The sequence below is a fragment of the Anolis sagrei genome, chromosome 4 (genome assembly GCF_037176765.1).
Source record: "Anolis sagrei isolate rAnoSag1 chromosome 4, rAnoSag1.mat, whole genome shotgun sequence".
Taxonomy (NCBI): Eukaryota; Metazoa; Chordata; class Lepidosauria; order Squamata; family Dactyloidae; genus Anolis; species Anolis sagrei.
The window spans coordinates 67,707,220-67,731,231 of NC_090024.1; positions in this window are offsets into that span (position 1 = coordinate 67,707,220).

Genomic DNA, 24,012 nt, shown 5'->3' on the forward strand with positions numbered 1-24,012 from the left:
TTAGCACCATAAAATGTACCAACAATGCATACATTTAGAAGAGGTGGGCTGATTGAAGAAGTTGTTCAATCAGCAGCCCCATGCTGATGAATATTCATTTTCAGCTTATCTTGAAAGGAGATCTTACAGCCATCTGTTGCCTGCTGCTTAGAATCAGTCAAAGCACCTGCCACAATCTTGTCTAACATCTTTTAACTCTTCTAGGGCATAAGAGCTTCTATGGCACTTCAAAACAAACCACGGGGAATCTTACGCACAAAAGCACCACAGTTGTTGTGTTGCTTGCCAGGAAAGGTAGGGCAAGGGCAGCCAATGAACTTTCTTAGAATCTTTTTGACATCCCAGGTCAATAAAAACATACAACTATGAATATATGGGTAGGGTGACCATGAAAGAATGTCTCGTATCCAATGTTCATATGCGAAGAAACACCTTCATGTGCAAATTGAACAGCTAGCATTCATTTTTTGCAATGTCCCTCCAATGATCTGGAGAGTCTGTGTGAAAACAAAATACATACATAAAACCTTGTCGGTACGGTACAAACCTTGGGCTGAAAATGCATTATTTATAACTTAAAATCAAGGCCTGCTCCCATGAACTTACTCCAACCTTCTGCAACATGTCTTCTTACTGAGAAAACTGGGCTTTTTGCCTATCAGCATCTGCTGAAATAGATATTTATCTTTATACATTTACAGAAGTATATCACTACTGTTTTAGTCTGATCAGAAAAGCACTGAGGAGCCCTACCTACTTCTTTTCATTAGGCAGCTTGTCTGTTCTGCTATCAACAGCACTGTAGAAAGAACACCATCAAATTTGCTGGGAGCTGACTCAATTTTAATTCATCCCTCCTCCCCTACTGATCCCATTGTAGCCACAATATTATAGGAATTTCCTTGCTGCTAATAGAAATAGGGGAAGGAGGCGTCTTGTTCAGGAAGAGTTAGTTGGAAAGAAAAGGTGGTTCTAAGCATTAGATGATCATGGAAAGTTATACATGAAGAATCCCAGAAAACACTCAGGATATCATTCCCAAGGAAACCTGAATACTACTTATTAGGCCTTGTAGACTCAGATCTAAAATTGGATCACAATATGGACATTTTATTTACTTACATGACAACTGCAGCGAGAATCCCGTATGCGAAGCTTTGGGAGTTGAACAAGATACAAGAGATAGATGACTGATTAAGTAAACTAAGAGAAATTAGAGACATGGACAAACTAACTTTTTTTTTAAGAATTGCTCGGGTAGCCCAATTAAAAGGACTGACTGGTCCCCAGTTGAGGACTATGAAAAAGCAAAAGGATTATACATATTTTTGTTAATTATGGGCTCTTCTCTATAGTGTCTATTAGAAATACATAGGGATATCTGAATCTACGAAGTATGTGAATGAGACATGCAACGGCTCAGAATGGAAGTCAAGATATTTTTTTTCTTTTTTCATACACACACACCTTTTAAAAATCTTTTTCTTCTCTCTTCCCTCTATGTTTCTTACTTTACTGTCTCCCAAATGGTCTCCCACTTTCTATGTATGATAGTAAAATGTTTTTTCCCCTTTTCGGAACAATAAAAATCTATATAAAAAAAAAGAGATGATCATGGGGAGTGCAACATTAAAGCTTCCCCTCAAGATCCCCATTAAAATTGTGGTTTCTCCTTTGCTATTGGCTATACCTTTTTGCCCAATTCTATGGCAAAAAGATAACACAACAGCATGAAAAGTGAGAATCTAATAACAAGACCTAGCAATTGAAAGAAAAGAACAGGTTGCAAGTTTTGGAGAAAGAAATGTGAATAGTATAGACATACAACATTGTCATATGTCTGTTGGAGTTGCTCCACTTCATTGGGAGGCTTGGGGAACCCGTTACCCCATGTACTGCATTGCCCAGTTGCTGTTATATGTGAACCCATGGGGGGGGGGGGGCGGAGTGTGAAGCACACACCCCATGGATTCTAGTGACAACACTGGAAGCTTACTATGTTGCCATGGCAGCAGCATGCACCAGCTCCACCCTCCTTCACCTATGGAGCTGAGCTGGCATCATTTGATGGGAGCTGTGGGCTCTGTGGGTGACTTGGACTAAACTGACACATGCCACTGATTTTAGCCCCATTTGAAGAAGTCAATATATAAAGGCCAAAGGGAAGATCAGAACTCACTTTTTCTCACCTCCCCTCCCCCGCCAGACTTGCAGTAGTGGTTGTTAGCTCCTGGTTCACAGGTTTGAATATAGTGATGCCTCAGGAGGGAGCACAAGGCTCCTTCAATACTTGTATAGCACAAAGTGCTGCTGGAAAAACAAGTTTCCATTTGCCTCAAACAGGTGTGGGGGGGGGGAGGTACCTTCGGGAAGGGATGGAGGAGGTTGCTAGGGAAGAAAGTAAAAGAGGAGCAGCAGATTTTCTGATTAACAAGGCTGCTCTGCCCACACGCCACTGTTTTCACCTCAGGTAAAGTCAGTGCTGCTCACTCAGCCCCATTACTCAGTACCTATTAGCCCCCATTAGCCAAAAGATCAAGCTGCTGTGATCTGTTCTGGCTAAGGCTTCAGCTGCCCTGCCCCCCCGACCTGGCTTGGTTTCATGAATTCAGCAGCTGAATTCTCCGAACCACCCAGAGCCCGTTTTAAAAAAATGGAAGACATCCTTAGTAGATATCTGACTCTTGCCAGATGTGGAAAGGTTTCCAAAATGCTTTCCATACAAACATTTCTATCATTTAGAATTCTACATTACAGGATGGACAGCAATAAGATTTCCTCCAATCTCAGCTACAGTTCTTATAGTTTGTAAGCACTGCCACAGTATTTCATTTCCTTCATTTCTATCTGAATTTGCCTTCTCTTACTCCTGATTTTTAAACATTTATTTCTTGATTTGTGTCTTTATAGGTTTTTTGTCACTAAAATGCATTACATATTGTAAAAGCAATTGTGCATACTGAAATGCTACGTAATTGTTATGTAAGTGACAACATATTTGAGACGTTTGCTTTCATTCAGCTTTAAAGAGCTTTTTTGTTTTGGTCCATGAGCTGCCTTTACTATGGGGAAATAACTGTCTTATATTTGAATACTAAATGTGTAAATGTGTATACACACACACACAAGGCACAAAAGGGCAGACTGCTGCAAAAGACTCAAACTATTTAATGAATGCATGCAGCTTTTTTTCATTTATTAGATTGTATGCCTTTGGTAGTACTATCTTATTTCTTGTCCCGTATACTTTCATGTCATGGATTTATCCTGTCACCTGAATGTATCCCCTATATATGCTGATGTGATACTTAATCTTATATTTAGCTCTCTCTCTCTCTTGCACTTAGGACTAAGGATATGGACCAAAAGCAGCTCCAAAGGCAAGGCTTCATAGTGTTAGAAGGATCAGACACAACTCTACTTTTGACAAGTCACAGATATGCTAGGAGTAGTGGCAGCTGCTACTACTTTAGGAGGGCAGTGAATCCAGAATTTAGTCCACCATTTAGAGAAACTATTTAAGGTGCCAAGGCTTAATAATGAAAACCTAGCATGGAGTCATAACCATACTGTCATGGAAGCTGCCAGCCCCCAGAGTGACTCTTTTTTAAAAAGTATTTGGAATCATGAATCAGGAATTCCAGTAGCGAAGCTTAAATGCTGTATTCTCTGTGTCATAGTTTGAAAATATGGGAAGTGACAAAGGTGCATGAGTTGTTGTTGCAAATGTTCATGCATGGCACTCTCCAACATTTCGTCCTCTCCCTGTACAAGAGAAATAGTGTGTATGAAGGAGCTCTCACAATATATGAACCTGTCTAACTCAAGGTTATTGTTTCAAGGAGTGCCCAGACCCAGTTTTGTAGCCTTACTTTTTCATGAGGAGGTTGTCATTGCTGCTGCCATTTTATTTCAGTGTGTCTTTTTTGATCCGAAGAAAAAAATATTTTCCCTCATATAGACAAAGAGGTGACACACGCGTTATTGTGATTCTCGTGAAAGGAGTGGAAAAGAGTATTTCTTTTCCTCCAGTGCCGATCTGTCTCCTGTCAGGCAATTCGGCTGCTTGACTGGTGGAGTGAGGGCGTGTCAGGAGTTCTGCCTTAATAATTTGATGGAAAGGAAGGAAGGCAGGTGAGGGATTGCACTGCTGTATGTTAAATGATAAATGATGTGGAAGACAAGTAGCACAGAGGTCAGCCATAAAATTGGCTGTAGAGAGTGAAACAATTCAGCTTAGTACTCTAGGAAAATATGCTGCAGCAGTGACACTGGAAATATGTTCCCAGCTCTGACAAAAGTTAGATCTAATAACTTCACAAAGTATCAGATATTCTATTCTACTGAGAAAAGAAACAACGTTGTAACTACATATAACTTTATCTTCTATGTATTCTCTCTATAACTACAAAAACACAACATTAGGAATGTGTAATTATGGGAAAATTGATGTAGTGTTAGGATCAGTACCACACAACGCTCACCATATACTGTATTTCTTTAATTTTAAGACACCATCAATTGTAAGATATCCTTAATTTCAGTACCACTATCAAAAATAAAAAAGACGCACCCCATTTTTAGGAGGAAAAGTACATCTTAGAATTGAAGAAATATAGTGGTGACAAAAAAAAACATACTCCTCCTCTGGCTTTCAAGTAATTAGTAAAATACAATGCACGGGGTCATTTATACAACCAAAAGAGTGTAGTGCTATTAAGAAATCTTCAGGCTACAGGTTGTGAAATGGAGATAGGAACACCAACCATGCATGCACACCTTAAAGTGGTTGGAGAATGAAACTGTGTACATTCCTACAGAAAATACAGGAACAAAATAATGACTTTCTGGTTTTCCCACTCCATTTGGGTCAATTCAAAATTTATTTATAGTGTATTTACATACAATGCAGATATTTAAATCTTTCTCTACATATATAAACAAATTAACTCTTTGAAAAATAGAGACAACAGGATACAATAACAAAAGTAAAGTTAAGCTGATTATACAGTTGCCCTTCCACTTTTGCTGGGGTCAGGGACACATACTCCTCTGAAAATGTGAGAAAACTGCAACTATACCGAGAGATGTGTGTGGAGATGATATTCACTTTTGGGAGGCACATGGGGAATTATAGGAAAGGTCAACACTGAAGAAATTCTATGAGGCATATATGGTTTACTGCACATAGTTCACAGTACAGAAATAGATTACCCTAAAGTAACACTCCTCCTGTTTTCTGGTATGGGAGACTGGCATCCCCCACCCCCTCCACCCCAGCATACCATGTTTGTGCCTACTGGCTGCATTTCTTTCTATCTATCTATCTATCTATCTATCTATCTATCTATCTATCTTTCTTTCCTGGAAACTCACCAGACCCTGGCATCTGATGCCTTGTGGAATAGCACAAGTGAACAATCCACCATTTTGAGTAGCACTGCTAAAAAGTACATATCATGGTCAGAGGTGTCCTTTCATATAATGGTTCCAGTTCTCACTGGCAGACTTTTCTCTTGGCTGCTGTAACCCACAAACTACATTTAAAGCCTCTCTAAAAATAAAACAATGGATATTTAATGTATGACTCATGATGTATATACCAAAGCTCTAAATTAGTAATATTCGATAATGAGGTGAAGCATGCCCACTGATGTTTATAGACAGTTGTGCCAGTTCAGAAGCTTATTTTTACCTAGAGCAAATTAGCCTTGAAATTGCCTTTTTTAAAATCTGCTTTCTTTTTTTCTTTTTTAAATTAAAAATGTGTCATTCAGATTGTCTTCCTTCCCTAAATAAACAATTTCAGCTGCAGTGATGTTGGTTTGCAGTTGTAGTTCTACCTGAAAAAGTTGTTTGTGTCCTATGCACGTTACCAGTTTGTGTAACATAGAAGAGAAATTTTCCAGTGACTTTATACAGTTGGCATTCTGTATCGATGGATTTCCTATCCATGCATTCAACTGTCCATCACTTGAAAATATTCCTAATAAATAACTAAAGCAAGGGTTGGTTTTTAAATTTCATATAAAATTGTGCCACTGTATATAATGATAATCAAGCATTCAGGGTTTTTGGTATCTGAAGACACCTGGAATCAAACCCCAGTGGATATCAAGGGTGCATTTATTATGTTTTCTCTTGTGGTAATACAGGCCTAGCTCCGCACATCAAAGAAAGCCAAGCCAAGCCACTTTCCTATTTCTTTACCTAGCAAGGTAGCAATTCCATACCTTTAAAGTAGCTTCTTGCCCTCCTTAATCTGAGTGATTGCAGCAGGGACAATGACTAGGAACATGGTGGATACTTGCAATATTGAGACACAGGTGCCTTCTTCTTTTTCATTCCTTAGTCAAGGGTATTTATCTCACTTACATATCTGTCTTCATTTCATGGGTGAGCAACAAGAGTTTCACAGGGGTCCTCACTGAAACAGCAGCATATTCTAGTAAAGAAGAAGAATCCCCAGTATGAAAAACCCTCCAACTGTCCCTATTTGACAAGGACACTCCAATTTAGTACTTTGTCATTGTAGAAATATTATCCCCTACAGATAAAATGCTGCTTTCTGCTTTAACAACCACATGTACCTTTTGTGCAATATAAGTCCCAAATTGGTGCTCAGTTCAGGATTCTTCTCATTCAGATTTCTTGACATGTGAAACATGCTTTTAAACTATTTTCCAGGCATTTTCATATATTCTTATCATCCTTGTTTCAGGTTAAGTGTTGTGCAAATGAGAGCATTTCAAAATGGGCTTCTCCAACCTATGCTAGTGGCAGGGTGAAATGTTCAAGATTTTATGGTTTTCTTCCTCTGCAATTGCAGAGTGGGACTCATTTTCAGTATTCCTTTTGCAGACAGACAATGTGTTTTCCTCCTGGGCTGCAACAGTTTCTGTACACTTAATAAGTTAGCTTTGTAGTAGGCCTATCTGAGCTTTCTTGGATTGTGTGGCCTTCTGAGATAGAAGAGGGAGGGCATTTTGCTTAGCTGGATGCCTTCTTTGCTATCTGCAGAGTTCAGCTAATGCTTGACCTTTATCCGTGTCCCAGAAGTCAGCACGACACCCACCTTTTAACTGTGCTCTCGTTTCTACCCTTTGACAGCGAAGCCACAGGGCAACCAGTGTCTTGTGCCTGCCGAGTCTGTATAACTGTTGGAGAGATAAAAATTACATTATGCTGTCGAGTATCTTTAAATGCTGACAATCTGTGTTTTCCTGGCTGAGAGTGGATCATTGGAAAAACGAGCCATAGCACACTTATCTCAAGACAGCAAAGGGATCTATGTGTTCAAAGTCTGGACCTCAAGATTAGATTGCCATTAGGTAAACAAATATACTTCTGTTTCAAGCATCACTCACTTCTCTCATGACTGAAAGAAAACACAAGAAACAGGCAGTACCATCTAAAAGAGCCTGCTCTTCATCTGAGCCTCTTTGTCACTTCGTTTTCTGCATCTGCTCTGTCTTTATTGAAGCATACTTTGTACTGCCTAGACGGCTTTAGCCTAGTAGCCCTTGGCTTCTGTTCTTCAAAATGTTTCCGTCTCTGCAAAAGAAAAACGCTCTTAGCTTATTTTCATTTCATTTAAATTAACAGCTGAGCCCTAACGTGGAAACTGGTTTTCCACTGATGTCTAAAAATGTTAGGGCAAACAATTAATATGCACTTCCTTTCATTAACTCTCCAAGGACTGAAATTCTTTTGAAGAGAACATGCTTAGACAATAGTCTTATGTGCTTAATGAGAACAGAAGGCAGGCAGTGGGTGAGGGGAGGAGAAAATAAACATTTATTTTCCCTTTAGGAAAAAAAAGATCATAATGAATTGGTTTGTATGCAAACCTTTATCAGATGGGATTATGGATGTATGAGCTAAACTCCATCACAGTTACACCATTAAAGTAACAGTTGAATGAACACATATAAAAATATTAAGATATTAACGAGATGACAAAGTAAAAGAATGAGAATATTTAAGCACCAAAGTATTAAAAACAATACAGTATATTCAGTTCTTGTGGGTTTTTTCGGGCTATATGGCCATGTTCTAGAGGCATTTCTCCTGACGTTTCGCCTGCATCTATGGCAAGCATCCTCAGAGGTGAGGTCTGCTGGAACTGCAAAAACAATTTTTTTTGTTGCAAATTGCAACAGCAAAAACAGCAAGGAGAAAAACAGGCAGGGACATCTAATCACCTTTCAAGAAGTGTTTGCTCCAGGCACAGTCAGCCCATTGTATGCTAATCAAGGTGGTCAGTTGAAAGATTCACACCTAGCCCAACTTACAAAAGCCCTTTGTCTCACCCTGGTCATTCCACAGATATATAAAACCCCTTTTTTCCCAGTTCCAGCAGACCTCACCTCTGAGGATGCTTGCCATAGATGCAGGCGAAACGTCAGGAGAAATGCCTCTAGAACATGGCCATATAGCCCGAAAAAACCCACAAGAACTGAGTGATTCCAGCCATGAAAGCCTTCGACAATACATTGAATACAGTATATTAGTTCATAAGGAAGCACACAGAAACCATCTTACACTGCTAACTTGTGTGATTCCCTAACGAAAAGAGGGTGCAAAAGCATTGTCATACCAAAGCTGGAAATGGCACTGAATGGTGGCAAATATTGTCACTGTAACCCATTGTGGTTATATTATGTAATAACTTGGATTCTATTTCTGACATTAGAAATATCTTGGGAAGGGTTCCAATGTGGTTACATGCTAGGACAAAGTAGAGGAGTCTCAGAAAGAAAAACCCCAGGCATCACCCTGGCCATTAGTTAGGGCCTTGTTATGCACTTTACCCACTTTCCTGGCCCTATGTTTCCCCGTTGGCCCAGCCCTCCTGTCCTTATGCAGCAGGCTTTGGAAATAATGCAGCAGGCTCCAGGTCCCACCCTGGCCATCAGATAGACCATGCTTGCACTTTACCCACTCCCTGGACCCTAGTCTACCTCATTGTACTAGCCCTGCCCTCTTATAGTTATCGAGGCCCACTTTGGAATCTTGGCAATTGGAAACTAAGCTGCCTGATATAATTAGTGCCAGACTGGCTTTTAAGTTTTAATATGTATGACTTTTATATAGTACTGTGTTTATACATTTATGATGATTTTTGTATGTTCTTATTCAGTAATTGCAATGTTTTACAATGCTGGAAACTGCCCAGAGTCCACTAGAGGAGATAGAACAGTATGAACCTTTCCTGTCCCTGCGCGCTAGGACAGGAGAGAAGTTTGCCTCTTCCCACGAAGGGAGAGAAAAATAGTCCCGACTGGAACTACTTGGAAGGGGGTGGAGCCAGGCTCTCTACACTGGCCTGCCCGCTTCCTCATTCTGGAGCGAGACATCGACCCACCACTCCTGCCCATGAAGCAGTATATTAGGGTTGCCATTAGGGGGCCGGGTAGGAATTTTTTCCCTCCTATGTTCTAGGAGGGTTTTTCGCCTACCCTATACTGTTACAAGGCAAATTGGGATGGTGTGGTCTTAAATAGGTGGTCACGGTAAACAGTTAGGAAAAGCTAAGATTTGGTGTATGCCCAAGGCACCCCCTTCAGGGGTGAAGGTCATTAACTAAAACACTCATCTAAGGTTCAATTCGATAGAGGTGAGGGTAATTATAATGGCCTAGGAATAGAAAAAATATGGTCTCTGATACACTGAGAGAGACTTCTCTGACACATTCCTTCAAAGATTGCATGGATTGGGTGTACAGGGGACCCGGGTGTTTTGCCCTAAGTAGCCGAGGGGTAGGCCAGACAGGGATGCTACCTCGGCTTTGCCACCAAGTTCAGATCCATAGAGTAAGATCCAGTCAAAGTTAAACAGGTAACAATTATGAAAAGTTGCCCATATTTAAACCCAAATACTGGTGTGTGGTCTCATTATTTCGTGGGTTAGCAGGCAAACAAATAAAGGTTGTTATTATTATTATTATTATTATTATTATTATTATTATTAAAAAGTATTGTCTTTCCTGACTTCCTTCTGTCTGTAATTTTTGCACTTTTTGTATCCCTAGATGTTCATCCCACTGAATAAATAAACAAACAAATAACTTTATTTATAACCCACTGTATCTCTCCTAAGAGAGATTGAGAAATATGAATAACAAAGAAGATCCAGTGTAGACCATTTATGAAAAGACAATAAAACGATGACAGACATTTATTCTTCAGCACAATTACTATTGAATTTGAGTGTTAATCTTGTTATCAAACTGTTATTCTCTTTTGTGCCCAGAAGAGATTCAAGCTTTGCTTGGTGGTATTCTTTTCGTGGACAGTACCATTACAATTAGATATTCCATGTATGTCTTCAGTAACAAAAGACAGCATTGTTTATAACAATACAACTCTAATTAAATCACAGCAATGCTTCCATCTTCATGTCTGTAGCAGAACCCCTTGATAACAACAATTCTGAAGAAACATTCATGAAAACAATGGGATTAATTCAGTATAATATGCCGAAGAACATAATGTTTGCCCCAAGGATTTCAAGAAGAAGAAAATGGTTTAAAATTTAAACTTCTGTGCATTTCTCAGAATTTTGGAATTCACCTCCACTCATTTCATCCAGAAAAGCACTCAGAATGCTATGGTCAAGGAACCACATGGTGCACCCCTTAGGAAAGGAAAACATGAAAAGTACAGCTACATTAATCCATATGTGGAAGTTTTTTAAAATCTTACATCACAGAGTATTCAAATTTCATTTTATTATGAGCCCAGTATTAAGAAAATAAATATAGAAAGGGCAGAATAAAGAATGGGTTAAAATTTTGTGGGGCTCATATTTTAGTAGAAACTTTAGTCCTGATGGAAATAATTTAAGGGTTTTTGTTCTGTTTTTAAAAGATCATGGAAAATATTCAAGTTTATGGGAGATTCTCTCAGCACTTCAAGGGCTTTGAGGTCTTAGTTCTTAGAGATGTCTTGTTCTGAATTTTGGTTTGTGAGTTTGTCTCTGTTTGTAATCCTGAACTAGAGACCTTGACTCTCTTTTCCTGATTGTTTCTTTGTTTTAACAATCAGATACAAAATGCTTACGGTCATTGTTAGCTGGTGGTTCTGATGTTAGTAGGGAAGTCTGGATATTAAAGGGGCTATTCAACGTGTTGAACCAATTCAGGAATAGAGTTCATCATCTTGGATAGGTCCTTTAAAATTTGAACTAAAATAAAGTATATTCCCCATCCCACAGACATCATAAGGACATTTTCTTCATTATTGGGAATTCCACTGTTCTTGAATATGGCTAATACAAATGGTTGGGGATTTACTTTTTCTACAGTATGTAATGAGTGGATTCTCTAAGTAAAGCAGCATCTCCTATTCACAGATTAATACCAAAAGTGTGTTACTGACTGGAAATTTTGGCTCAAATAACATACTTGACTGATGGCTGTCCTATCAATATCAGGGATAGAAACAGAGATCATTTACATGCATTGAGTGGTCACTGAGTGTAACAATCCCTTTTTATATATCATGCCAACAGGAGACCAGTACTTCCTTTTGTAGTGTGATAACTCCTTCTCCAATTCTTTCTCTCTACCAGCTAAAAGGTCCTACAGTTCAGGTCTGGCTCCCCAGTCCAAACTGCTATTAGTTGACTGTGGATGTCAAAGCTGTGGACTTCAAAGAAAGAGACTCATTGCCCAGAGTTTTTTTATTCACAATTGTTTTTGGATAAAGATAATAATATCCTATCATTCATAAACACTAATTTACCCGATTATGTAAAGATAATAGCCGTATTAACAATTCCTTTCCTTGTAAAAAATAATTATGCATATTTTGTATACATGTATGTCTGATATCAAATTGATTATGCACAGGCTATACTTTTTGCTATTCATTGCCATGTAACTCCAACTTCTTACATTTGTTTCTCTTTACAGCCATCTGTGTGGATAATTGTGGAACAGACTTGATCCATCTGATGAAGTACATTTCAAGCCAAAAAGCAATATGTCATAAAAAATCTGTTAATCTTTTTTGTGCTGTGAAACCTTTTGTTGTTTTCCTTCAACAGGCTAGCAGAGATAATGCCTTTGGAAATTAATGCAATCTCAGGCCCAACATTTTTCAAGGTCAAAACAAGACAGATCTGCTTTCAGTAAGTTACTCTAGATATTGAGGTGCCAAATTACAAGAAATGGAGTGAAGAGACATCTAGAAATGAGAGTGCATGTGCAAGTGCATCCTCCAGTAGGTGCTTTTAAGACAGCACATAGAAGCTAGGAGGGCACTGTACAAGTAATGATGTTATTGCACTTTAAATATTCACACATATAATCCATTGCCACCAGCACTTTCATAGACATTTGGTGCCATTCATAACAAGTCTGCATCCTAACTTGAGTCATTTTTTCCTTTCTCCACTTTTAGCTCTGCAGGTTCATAAGCTCAATCACTCTGAATTTCTTCATTCTCTTTCATTCATCACTACCAGCAACGACTATCTCTTGAGAGTAAGAAACACATTGAGAGTCTGAAATTAGTTCTACTGGTGATGATATATGATGCAGGAAAATGACAGCTTGATTGCCATAATAATGAGGCTGCTGGATTTTCTCTCCTTCCATTTTTTAAAAAAAACACTACAATTTAAATTCCAGTGGCGTTCCTGTTGTGTATTAATTCTGCACACCCACTCCTTAGACCAAGCAAATATTTATTTTTTAAAGCCTTATTGATGCAGAAATTACACCTTGGGGATATTTTTCCTCATGTCCCACAAATTCCCTTGTACCATATATGCATGTTTTACTACAATAATATTATTATTATTCCTTGAAACTTGGCTTTCACCTTTAAAGGAACATCGCCTTCTAAACTAATTGATTTTCCCCTTATAACAAATATAACATTTGAATGTGATACTTGGGTGCTATCTGATGAAAATTAGAATAAGTTCAGTAAAAGATTATCCAGGAATATTCTTTGAGCAATTTTATATTTGCGAATCATGTTTATTCTTATTATTCTGAGATAAAATAGTAATGTTTTTAAACTTAAAGATTATACTTTTCAACCAGAAACATATTATCCAGGAAAAAGGGATAATAACCCTTCCATTGTCTGTGAAACACATGCACCACAAAAGACTAAAAGTGAAGCCCAAAACTTATGAAAAAATAATTACTGACAATGGATGTGACAGTCTGTACTCTTGGCCTTCCTCCTGATAGCATGAAGATCTTTGACCTGCCAACATTCAGTTCAGATAGATTTCTGGACACTAGCCTTCTTCACACATGGAACTCTATGAATGTATGTTGCTATCATAGCCTGTGCTGTGATAGTAACATGGGATCATGGCTGCTATCTGTTGCAAATGGATTGATCCCTATTCAGAATATGCAAAGTTTGACTTGTGTAGTGAGGTCTTGGATGACTTGTTGTACAAGCAGTGAAAATGGCAAGCTGCATGTGCTATTCAGTCACACTTATGCATGGTTTGACTTATAGCACCAATTGGAAGCTTAGGTACATTTAACTCTAGGTATGTAGGCTTTCTGGGCCTGTGGCTCAGCTGGCTGGGAGTCAGCTGCGTTAAGATCATGAATTCAGGTCATGAGTTCGAAGTCAGCCTGGGTCAGAGTGAGCTTCCGACCATTTGTGTAGCTTGATGTCGACTTTTGCAGCCCTAAAGACAGTTGCATCTATCAAGTAGGAAATGTAGGTACCGCTTATGCGGGGATGCTAATTTAACTAATTTATGACACCATAAAATCTCCAGCAAGCAAGCAAAATAATGAAGAAGTACTCCATCAGTGTCACAAATGGACGGTGAAGCAACAGCTCCCCTGGTGGCCAGAATACCCTCATGAAGCTGGAATGTTAAATAACCTCTGTGTGTCTGTCTATATTTATTTATTTATTTATTTATTTGCTGCATTTGTTAACCGCCGCTCTCAGCCCTAGGGCGACTCGCGGCGGTGTACAACATGTAAAAACACATTTCACAATAAACTACAACAACAAAAACAACCTATCACTAGTACACTATCATCTAATTACACTAAAATAATCCGCTTCATCTCGTCATAGAATCATAACCAATCTCGTAGTCTACATTCCGTTCCAGTTGTCATTTCCAGTTACTATAGCATTTAGTTAAAGGCCTTCTCGAATAGCCACGTCTTCAGGCTCTTCCGGAAGGACATAAGGGAGGGCGCCTGTCTGATGTCAACAGGGAGGGTGTTCCACAGCCGGGGGGCCACCACTGAGAAGGCCCTCTCCCTCGTCCCTGCCAGGCGTGCCTGTGAGGCAGGCGGGATCGAGGGAAGGGCCTCCCCAGACGATCTCAAGGTCCTCGTGGGCTCATAGGCCGAGATGCGGTCCAAAAGGTTGTGTGTCTATGGCATTGAATGTTTGCCTTGTATATATACATTGTAATCCACCCTGAGTCCCCTGTGGGGTGAGAAGGGAGGAATATAAATACTGTAAATAAATAAATAAATAAATAAATAAATAAATAAATTTCCTTGCAGACAGAACCATGTGCTGTGGGATAGAAAGGATACTGCGTAAATGCAGAGACAGAGAGAGATAGGGATATTGGGAGAAAAGTGTTACTAGAAAATGAGTTAGTTAATTGGAATGTTTTTCTTAAAAAAACTCATGTACTGCCATATACATTAATGTATAAGTCAACCTCATGTATAAGTTGAGGACAGTTTTGGGGCCAGATTTTGATATGGCCCGTACATATGTCAAGGGAAATTTCACAGAGAGGAGAAAGCATGCCACCTCAAGGGGTCAACTGCCCCTTACCATTAGCATCATTTCCCCATCCAGGCATTCAGAAAACGGTACGGAGGTGGAGAAAATAGGGTGGTGATACTTCTTTTAGGTTCTCTCAGGATAGAGTTTTGCTTTTCATCAGTCTATTCAGAGATGGAAAGTAATTCTTTCTTGATGAGACTTAGTGTACAGTAGTCACATCAATCCACGGATAAGTTGATCCAGGTTTTTTTGGGTTGATTTTTGACTAATATTCATAGACATATGTATGAGTATATTGGGTAAATCTGGTTCAACTGAGTTTATGTTAGAAAGGGAAAACAATTAAGTTTCCGTCCAATTGTCTTTTAAGTGAAAAGCCTGCACTTAAAAAAATACAGAATGAAATTGAAAAATGGCTTTTGTAATTTAACCTGGCCCCACTTGTACCTTTGTCCCATTTATAGCTTGGCAAAGAAAAAAGTCGCCGTGTGGTTTTGAAAAACCCATTTTCCACCCACCTCACAGTCCCCCCCCTTTCCCTGTTCCTTTTATGTCTTTTCCCTTCTTTTTTTACATTATTGAATCCCACAACTTTCCCAGCAAAATTCCTCAAAGCTCCAAATCCCTTCATCAAAACACAATGTGAATAGAGCGCAAAGTATGAATATTTCTTTCCCCTTTTTATTTGCTCTCTTACTCTATTCCCAACTTTGCTGATCAGGATTTATTGTTTCTTCCTTAAGTCCTCTCTATTTTTTGCCTCCTCATCTTATTCAGCCTACCACCAAATAATTTCCCTCCTCTTTCTCTGCAATATTGCTGCAATCTTCTCCTTTACAGCCTTTCAGTGGTGCTATATAAATCAAGAAGGAGAAGGATGGCAGCAAGTATTTTGGATAACAGAATTCAAGTTTTCCTTCACCATACTGGAAACAGTTCACATGGCCAAGCTCTCGTACTGTTTCATTGTGAAACATGAACACTCTTCAAGTTATCATGATTGAATAAATGGCTAGTTTCTTTGTTTGGAGATATATTCAGACCTGTAGCCAGGGGTGAGGGAGTTAAGGGTGAATCCCGCCCCCACCCACCCACCCACCCACCCACCCACCCACCGAAATGTTTCAGGTTTTACAAAACCTGGTTTACTTATGAATTGGTTAACCAGTTAAAATTCATGAGTAAACAACTTTTTTAACCAAAAACATCTGGCTACATGCCTGCAGACATCTCTACTGCATATCTCCAAAACTGTTAAACATTCTGAACCATTTGATAGCTATAAAAAGACATGGAAACAACTTTGATTAGATGGCCATGACTATAGTGAAATTAATAAGGAAACAGTTCTTTAACATGGATTGTGATGTGTCTGAATTCTTAAACTGCATTAGTTTGGAAGTAATGACTCTTTTCATGATTTAAATAATTTGAAAAGGAAACATTATTGACTTGCCACTGCATTGAATATGTGATGGAAGCAGTCAATACGCACTGACAGGATTATCAGTACATTGATAGAGTTTTCTCTCTTTAAAAGATTCAGAGACTGTCAGGCAGGAAATCACAGAGAGGAGGATGACAGAGACAGATGTGGAGTGATTACACCTGTGAGAAAAATTAGAAAAAAGGTGGTGGTGGGGAAGTAACCTCAAATTTTATCCTTGTGGCTACAAAGAAAATGTGTTTGGTTGCAGAGAGATATTGGCAGTTAGATCAATACTATATGATGCATTGTTTGTTCTCAGTCCTTTCTGCTTTGCACCAATGGGAATATTGCTATTTAGTTGAATGTTAGTATCACACTTATGAGCCATGTTTCCAAAATATTTCACACTATATTGCATAATTGCCTGAATAACAGAATTTGGATTAAGTAATAGTTGTTTGTGTGTTATTGCATCTGTTGCAATAGCATTAGCAGTCTGTATTAAACAATGTATATTATCTAAGATTGAATAGGGTAAGAATGTGGAGGGTCTATAGCCCAAATCCAGTGAATGGAGGTTCCCCATCCAGCATCTCTCCTTCCACAAAGTCCCACTCCTTAGACACTAATGGAGAGATCACTCTATGCATTAAGGGGAGATAATAACATAAATATCTAATTGCAGATAAAGACGTGATTACTCTGTCACAAATGTCCTCCCAGATGAAAAGATGAATATTATACGAAGGGAATCAACTCTCCAATACATGTGCTCAGTAATCAGCATTAGGGAAAGAATTATCTTTATGTGCTGTTGTATATCCTTCCAGATAGACAGCATACAGCACATGAAGAAACATGGCCCATTGTGCAAACATTTGCCAAATTCGTTCATGCACTCTCCTGATGTGTCCTGAATACAAATGATGCTTTAAAAAGCTATGAAAATGTCTTTTCATCTTACATGTTAATCTCCTCTTACTTAAAGGAAATAATGCTTTCAAAATAAAATACAACAGTTTTTCCACTTCCTTCTAATGTTATCTTATTAAAATAAAAATTAGAAAATGCTCTGTTTAAATCAATGGAGGCTAATTGAACAAGTTTTTAATTTCTATTTTCTGCCTATAACTTTAATAACTTTAATTTCCTGGACTTTCTATGGAGTTGACCTTAGTATCCTCCACATTTAACTGTGCCGTGTGCCAGAAATAGTTTAGGACTGCTATCTGAATATATGACCTACCACCTCATCAAATGGGCTGATTTGCCCCGGGGTGTGCTGCTTGCTCTCTGCTTTCAGCACAGAGCCCATTAGGCTATGCACATGGACTTCCAGCAGGGCCTCATGCTGAAAGAGGAAAGGAAGTGGCACACTCCGCCACCGCAGCAACACAGGAGGCTTTCTGTGTTCCGATAGGAGCAATGGGGGAAGCTGGGTGGTGACACCCCCCCCCCCCGAGGGATGGGGGTCAAGGTAAGGTAAGTGATGCGAAGTGTGGAGCAGCCAGTTCTCCACACATCCCCACTGGAATCCCATGGATTCACCATGGTGCATAGCGAATCCATGGGCCTTTGTGATGTGGTCCTCAGTAAGAAATAAGTGTATAGAATCACACTGTATCTTTTTCTTTGGAAACTCAAGAGGAACACTGACATTTATGTAGCTTTACACTATAATATTATTGATCTATCTATTTAAAATTCTACTTCCAGGACAATAATATTGATGTTTGATTATTTCAAATATTTTTCCAGTGTAAATGGAATCACACACACACCCATTGACATTCAGTCTTTATTTTAGAGTTATCCAGTCTGCACATCAAAAGGAACAAATTCAATAGCCCCACTGTCTTGCTGTGGAGCTTTTGATTGTGAGGTATAGAACATCTGACAATCATACCTGGAAAAAAAACAATCAAATACAGCTTTTTCATGCTGAAAATTGTCTTCACAAAGCAACAGCTACTAAAAGGAAGTGACTGGATGTATTTCAAAAACACTGAATGCAATGACACAGTGCTCAGAGAAGTATGTTATGGTTTGTTTGGCTTTGAGTTAAAGGACCTCTTAGAGGTCAGCAGGAGCTGAAACTCCTCCAAGATTACTGTTTGTTCCAGTTGAATTGCTATTGTTACTTAGCAATCTGTTTCTCCGTTTCTTCCCAAACTTCTCTCATAAAAGCCAATGCTACTATTTTCTGTACTCTATGAATTCCACCATAAAGGAAGGACATTACTTCTCATGTCCAGCTGGCATGTAAAGGTATGCCCTCTTTAGAAACTTCATACAAAGCTCTCATGATTACTATAACTTCAGAAAGGAGAGGATGCAATTTTAATGGGTTGAATATTTGATAGTGCCTCTCCTCAACCTAAAGGAACACTCTCACAAAAGACTGCAGTTTATTTAATCTACATTACTTTCTTCGAGCCTATCTGCAGTCTACCCACTGAGTTTTTGTTAAAGTATGTTCTCCTGCTTAACTACTGTAGCTACTGTCATAAAGATCACCTCTGGTTAAATAACAATGATACTAATGTCATACAATATGCTATCTGTCATGACTTTAAACTACAACTATCAACCACATGGTAAGCTATGTATGGGTAGCAACACTTACTCTGAAAAGAATAATTTCATACAATGGATACAATGTCTCAGGTGGTATGACAACTATTCCTTAAAACAAGAAAAAGGAGCCTCTTGATACACCCATAAGTAGATTTTGAGCCCCCTTTTCCAGATGACAGACAACTGGATATGAATTGCAATACTACTTTATCCTGGAAACTATACTTCAATAGGTATGTGAAGTTGAACATACTCTTGATTGTGATGAGCAGCCACATAAGATCTAACTTGAACTAACAGAAGTTCCTTCTTTAACAGATATGTATCTGGTTGGAGTGACCAAGTATACTTTACGGTATCTGTGTCTAAATGATATAACTAAAAGACATGAAATTATTGCTTTGTGAAAGAGTAGTCAAGAATTCATTAAGATGTTACAAGGCAACAAGAAAAGGTTATTATTTAGCAGCCATTGTAGAATATAAAAGATATTTGTAAATCCCACATAAATAAAATATAATGTGAAAACATATTTAACAAAAGTAATTTTGCAGTATTCTGTTTGTTCTTTCCAGGACATCTTGAACTAATTGCATACAGTATTATTTAATTTGTACTCAAGCTATCACCACAATGTAATTACCAGCAGAACTGCAGGAAAGGAAACCAGGATTTTCTTTGTACATTAAGAATATCCAAATCAATGTGCTTAGTCTTGAGATCAGTGATTAAGAAGCATTCCACAAAAGATTAAAAAATCTGAGAGATTTTGGTTGTTCAAAGTTCCTAACAAGATTATGATCTGAATTCTCAGCATCATGAATGAGGAATTAGAGACCATTTTAAAAAGATAAATCATTGACATATCAGGTGTAATATATTAGTATTCTGTACTGTTTAGTTGGAATTTACATAATGCCATTCCATTAATTTAAATTAGGTGACATCTGGATATTTTGGTTACACTTTTCCAGATTAATGAATCTGTGCCAATGTTAAATGTCTTCTGATCTACAGCAGATGTTGCTTTGATGTTTCAATGCACATCATACTTTTTTTCAGTGCTTGATCCCTCCAAACTCTTTAGGCTAACCTACCCCTTCTTTTGGCAAACCCCACCCACAAAAACCCCAAAAGTGATTTGCCCCTCCTAGAAACTTCCATGTTTTTTAGCACTGAATGTTAAATGTATATATGTGCAATTCACAAAACTGAACCAAAATTGTATTCAGTCTGAATTATATTGGAAGGGCAATATAATTGACTCCTTCAACTTTTCTGAATTAGTGAACTTTGTTGTCATGCTGATAATTTGTTGGAAAAGTGGCATATAAAGGTGAAGCTTTATAGAACAAATAGGATATAACTTTGGGGACTTGAAAGTGACATGACCATGCCATATTTTCACAGAGGCCTACTCAATATTGATTTGTGAAGCTGGACATGAGACTTAGGGGTAAATGTAGCACCCTAGAACACTTTTATCCTGTCCTGGGGATGGAGTCCCATGCTGACCATCACACAACATAATTTCAGTGAAGGTTCCTCCCCCAGTTGAGGTGAACATATTGTTGGTGGCTTCTCCCATAACATGGGAAGCTTCTAGTGTTGTGCCAGCTCCAATGGAGCCAACATGGGTCTTCTGCACAATGCCTACACTTCTGAAGAAGGAGTTGCATGCAGGGTGACAGATTTACTCCACTATCCCTCTCTTTTTGTTGCAATGCCTCATTTGGCTTTTCTGATCATGTCCTTTGTCACCTGTTCAAGGTACAGATAATAAAATCAAGTGGTGCATCAGACTGGTGGAGACATCTGGCACCATTATAATTTTCAGTCAGAAGTTGATTGGATAAGATATCAATTATCATTGAAATTGCTTAGTTCACCAACTTAGAGTTGTTGGGCCTTGGAAAATAATGAGATGAGAAGGTTTACTGCCTCAGATTGATTGGAACTTGAGGAGCAGTGATCATTTGGCCATAGAGTTGCCTTGCCTACTATAAGTGCAGACTAGTGGTCTGATTAACTGTTTAGATGCTAACATTGTCTCATAGAGTTGCCTGTTTGACCCTTCTTTTGAAGTCTTGCTTCATTATTCCCCCCTCTTTTTATATATCTATTTATATGCAGAAACACATACACACTTGTTCATATTTGGTTATTTTCTGCACAAATATAGTATACATGGATCAGCACTACAATCGTTGGAGCGATATTTTAGATATTTTAGATTCAATATCAGCTGAAAAGGATGTGTCAAAGGTAGATGCCTCTTGGTTTTCCCTTACCCTCCCTATCCCAATGAATCCTTTAATAAGCTAACAAATCCTGGGAGAGAAGCTGACATGGTTGTTCATATATTATACATTATCTCATAAAGTGTCTGACCTTATTTCCACAAAAGCTAGCTCTTTCCACATCCATATTATTGTTCCATCAGATCTCATAAGTTCAAACAGAAAATAGCTGAATTCTATTTTCTGACATCCTATTTTTCCCCAGTGCAAATCAAATCACAATGGCACAAATCCAGATTTTGAACCTAGATATAAAATAAGTGTTTGCGACTTGTTCAGAATTGACAAAAATAGCATTACTCTAATACAGTTCATCCATGGGAGACATAGCTCAATCATGCAGTAGAATTTGAAAGCTTTAAGTATCACTCCTAAGGTCCCCCTGTCAGCATATCTACAAACATTATAGAACTTATATAGAGCATGTTGTATTTGGAACGGGAGACATCTACCTTCATTTTTATTTTACACATTGATAGTGAATGCTGTGAACAACGACTTAACCTAATGTTTTAGAATGATTTCATGGTGGAAATGTTTTCTAGAAATATTTCCAATGTTCTAATCCAATTGCATTTTGTATGTGATATCAAAACATGTCAATTCTAGAAAAAGATATATTTTTTGGGAAAAGGCAGAACTTTCACTATACATTTACCGGTAAGGATGCGGTTACATAGTAGAAGCGATGCAGTTTGCCCCCACTTTAACACCCATGGCTGTATGCTATGGAATCATGGAAGTTGTAGTTTTTACAAGGTCTTTAGACTTCTTTTCCAAAAAGTGCTAGTGCCTCACCAAACTAGAAATCACAAAATTCCATAGCATTGAGCAATGGCAGTCAAACTTCATTAATTATACAGTGTAGGTGCAAACTTAGAGGTATTTTTCTGTGCAGAAAATAGCAAAACATTTTTGCTGCAATTAATAGTCTGCCTTGAAATATTGCTTTCTCCAAATAACATGCAGTGGTAGGATTTTTGCCCTCTGATTCACATAACATTTGGATATGGGGAAATGTGTAATTTAGGGAATTATGAGAAGATTGTCTGGAGTGGGGGATTAGAAAATAGTTGGATGCACTGACAGGTTAGTATCTTCCACGTCTTTTCATTCAAAATGCAGGTCTTTAAAATCCATTTCATAAATTTATTCCTAATTGATCCCTCTCCTGTTTCAGTTGATTTTCATATGTTTGATTTCTTCCATAATAATTGTGTTTTTATTTCTTACCTGTTTCTCCCCAAGGTGGGTCACAACATTAAAATATACTAGAGAAAAACGTAATATATACAACATAACTCCATTTAGAACATATAGATTAGAAACACATGGGAAAAGATTAAAGATTACAATAAAACCAATCATAGTAATTAAATATCAGTTTAATTAGATTAACTTCATAGGTTAAAATTCACTGGAGAATAAATGCATTTAAAGAAAATTAAGGAAACCCCAAGCAACTCTACAAACCAGTTGTTTTTCTTCTGTTTGCTGAATTGGTTGGTCCACTGAAGCTCCTTGTTGTTGTTGACTTGATACCTGCCATCCAGTTTTTGCCTTTGTTGAGAAAACCATTCTGGGAACGCTTCCAGACGTAAGTATAATGTGGGTGAAAACAGGTTGAACTAACCCATTTTTGCCTGTGTTGTAGTTTCCACCCCCATCTGGGATGGCTACATTTCTGGGTCAGTTTTGGGGGGTGGAATGGGGGCTGGGGGGAGGGGGACATCATCCCATTTCTCTGGGTTTTTGGAAACCCAAAGAAGCAAAATGGCTGTGGGGTCTCAACCCTGGGTAGTCCCGGGAGTCAGTCCCCACAGGGCCCTCATTTGTTAAGACCCAGATCTTAGCTTAAGATCCAGATCTTAAGAGATGTTTTTAAAACCTGGAAATAAACCAAGTAAAATTGGTTTATTCCATGTTTAAATGGTTTCGCCTGAAGCATCATCTGGATGCCTCAGGCTAACCCACTGTTTTGCTTAGGAAAATCTGTATTTCAGTGCTCTGTAGAAGGAACCTGGGAGCTCAAAAACAGCAGTCAAGACTCAAATTGAAAAGGAACCACTATGGTTCACTCAACAGGAGCTAACACGTCTTCACTCACTCATAAGCTTCTTAGGGTGTATCTATATTACAGAATTAATGCAGTTTGACACCATCATCACTGCCATAGTTCAATGTTGTCGATTTGTAATTTGTTGAGCCAGCAGCACTCCCTGGTAGAGAAGCCTAAAGCCTTTGTCAAACTATAACACCACAGTAATGAGCCGTGGCAATTATAGTAATATCAAATTTCATTAATTCTACAGTGTAGATGCACTCTTAAGCATCATTAGAGTGTGGATAAGGTTAAGAAACGTGGTGCTGTGACATTTCATAACACAGCTTCTAACTGAGGTCTCCCATTCTTTCACTGTAAACATTTAAGCAATCTACAGTGCTGTATCCAGAAAAAAATTTCAGGGGCGGGGGGGGGGGGGTGATTGAAACTTTTTTTAGCAAATCATGAAGAGTAGTTCGATAACACAACAACATTTTTAATACAGTCCAAAGACTGTATTAAGATACAAGGTATGCAAGATTAGTAAGACCAAAAATAGACAAAAAATGTGGTTTTTTAACCTGAAAATTTTGGGGGGGGGGGGGTTGAACCCCTAAACACCTCCCCACCCCCACCCCCCACCCCCGGCTACAGACCTGCTAACTACATAGGCTTTGATGCAATAGTTAGTATAAGATTATAGTTTCAATCCGACCTCTCTTTTCTTTCTAATGAATATACTGCTAATGTAGCTTGTTGAACTGACTGCCATAGGAAGCAGTATTGCCAATTCTTCAAAATAAAGCAGCTGTTTCATAAAGAAACAACATCTTTGTCATGTACCATTATATTGTATTACTGACTGAGAGCAGTTCTCTGTTCCACTGTCAACTGCAGTACCCATGGAGATTT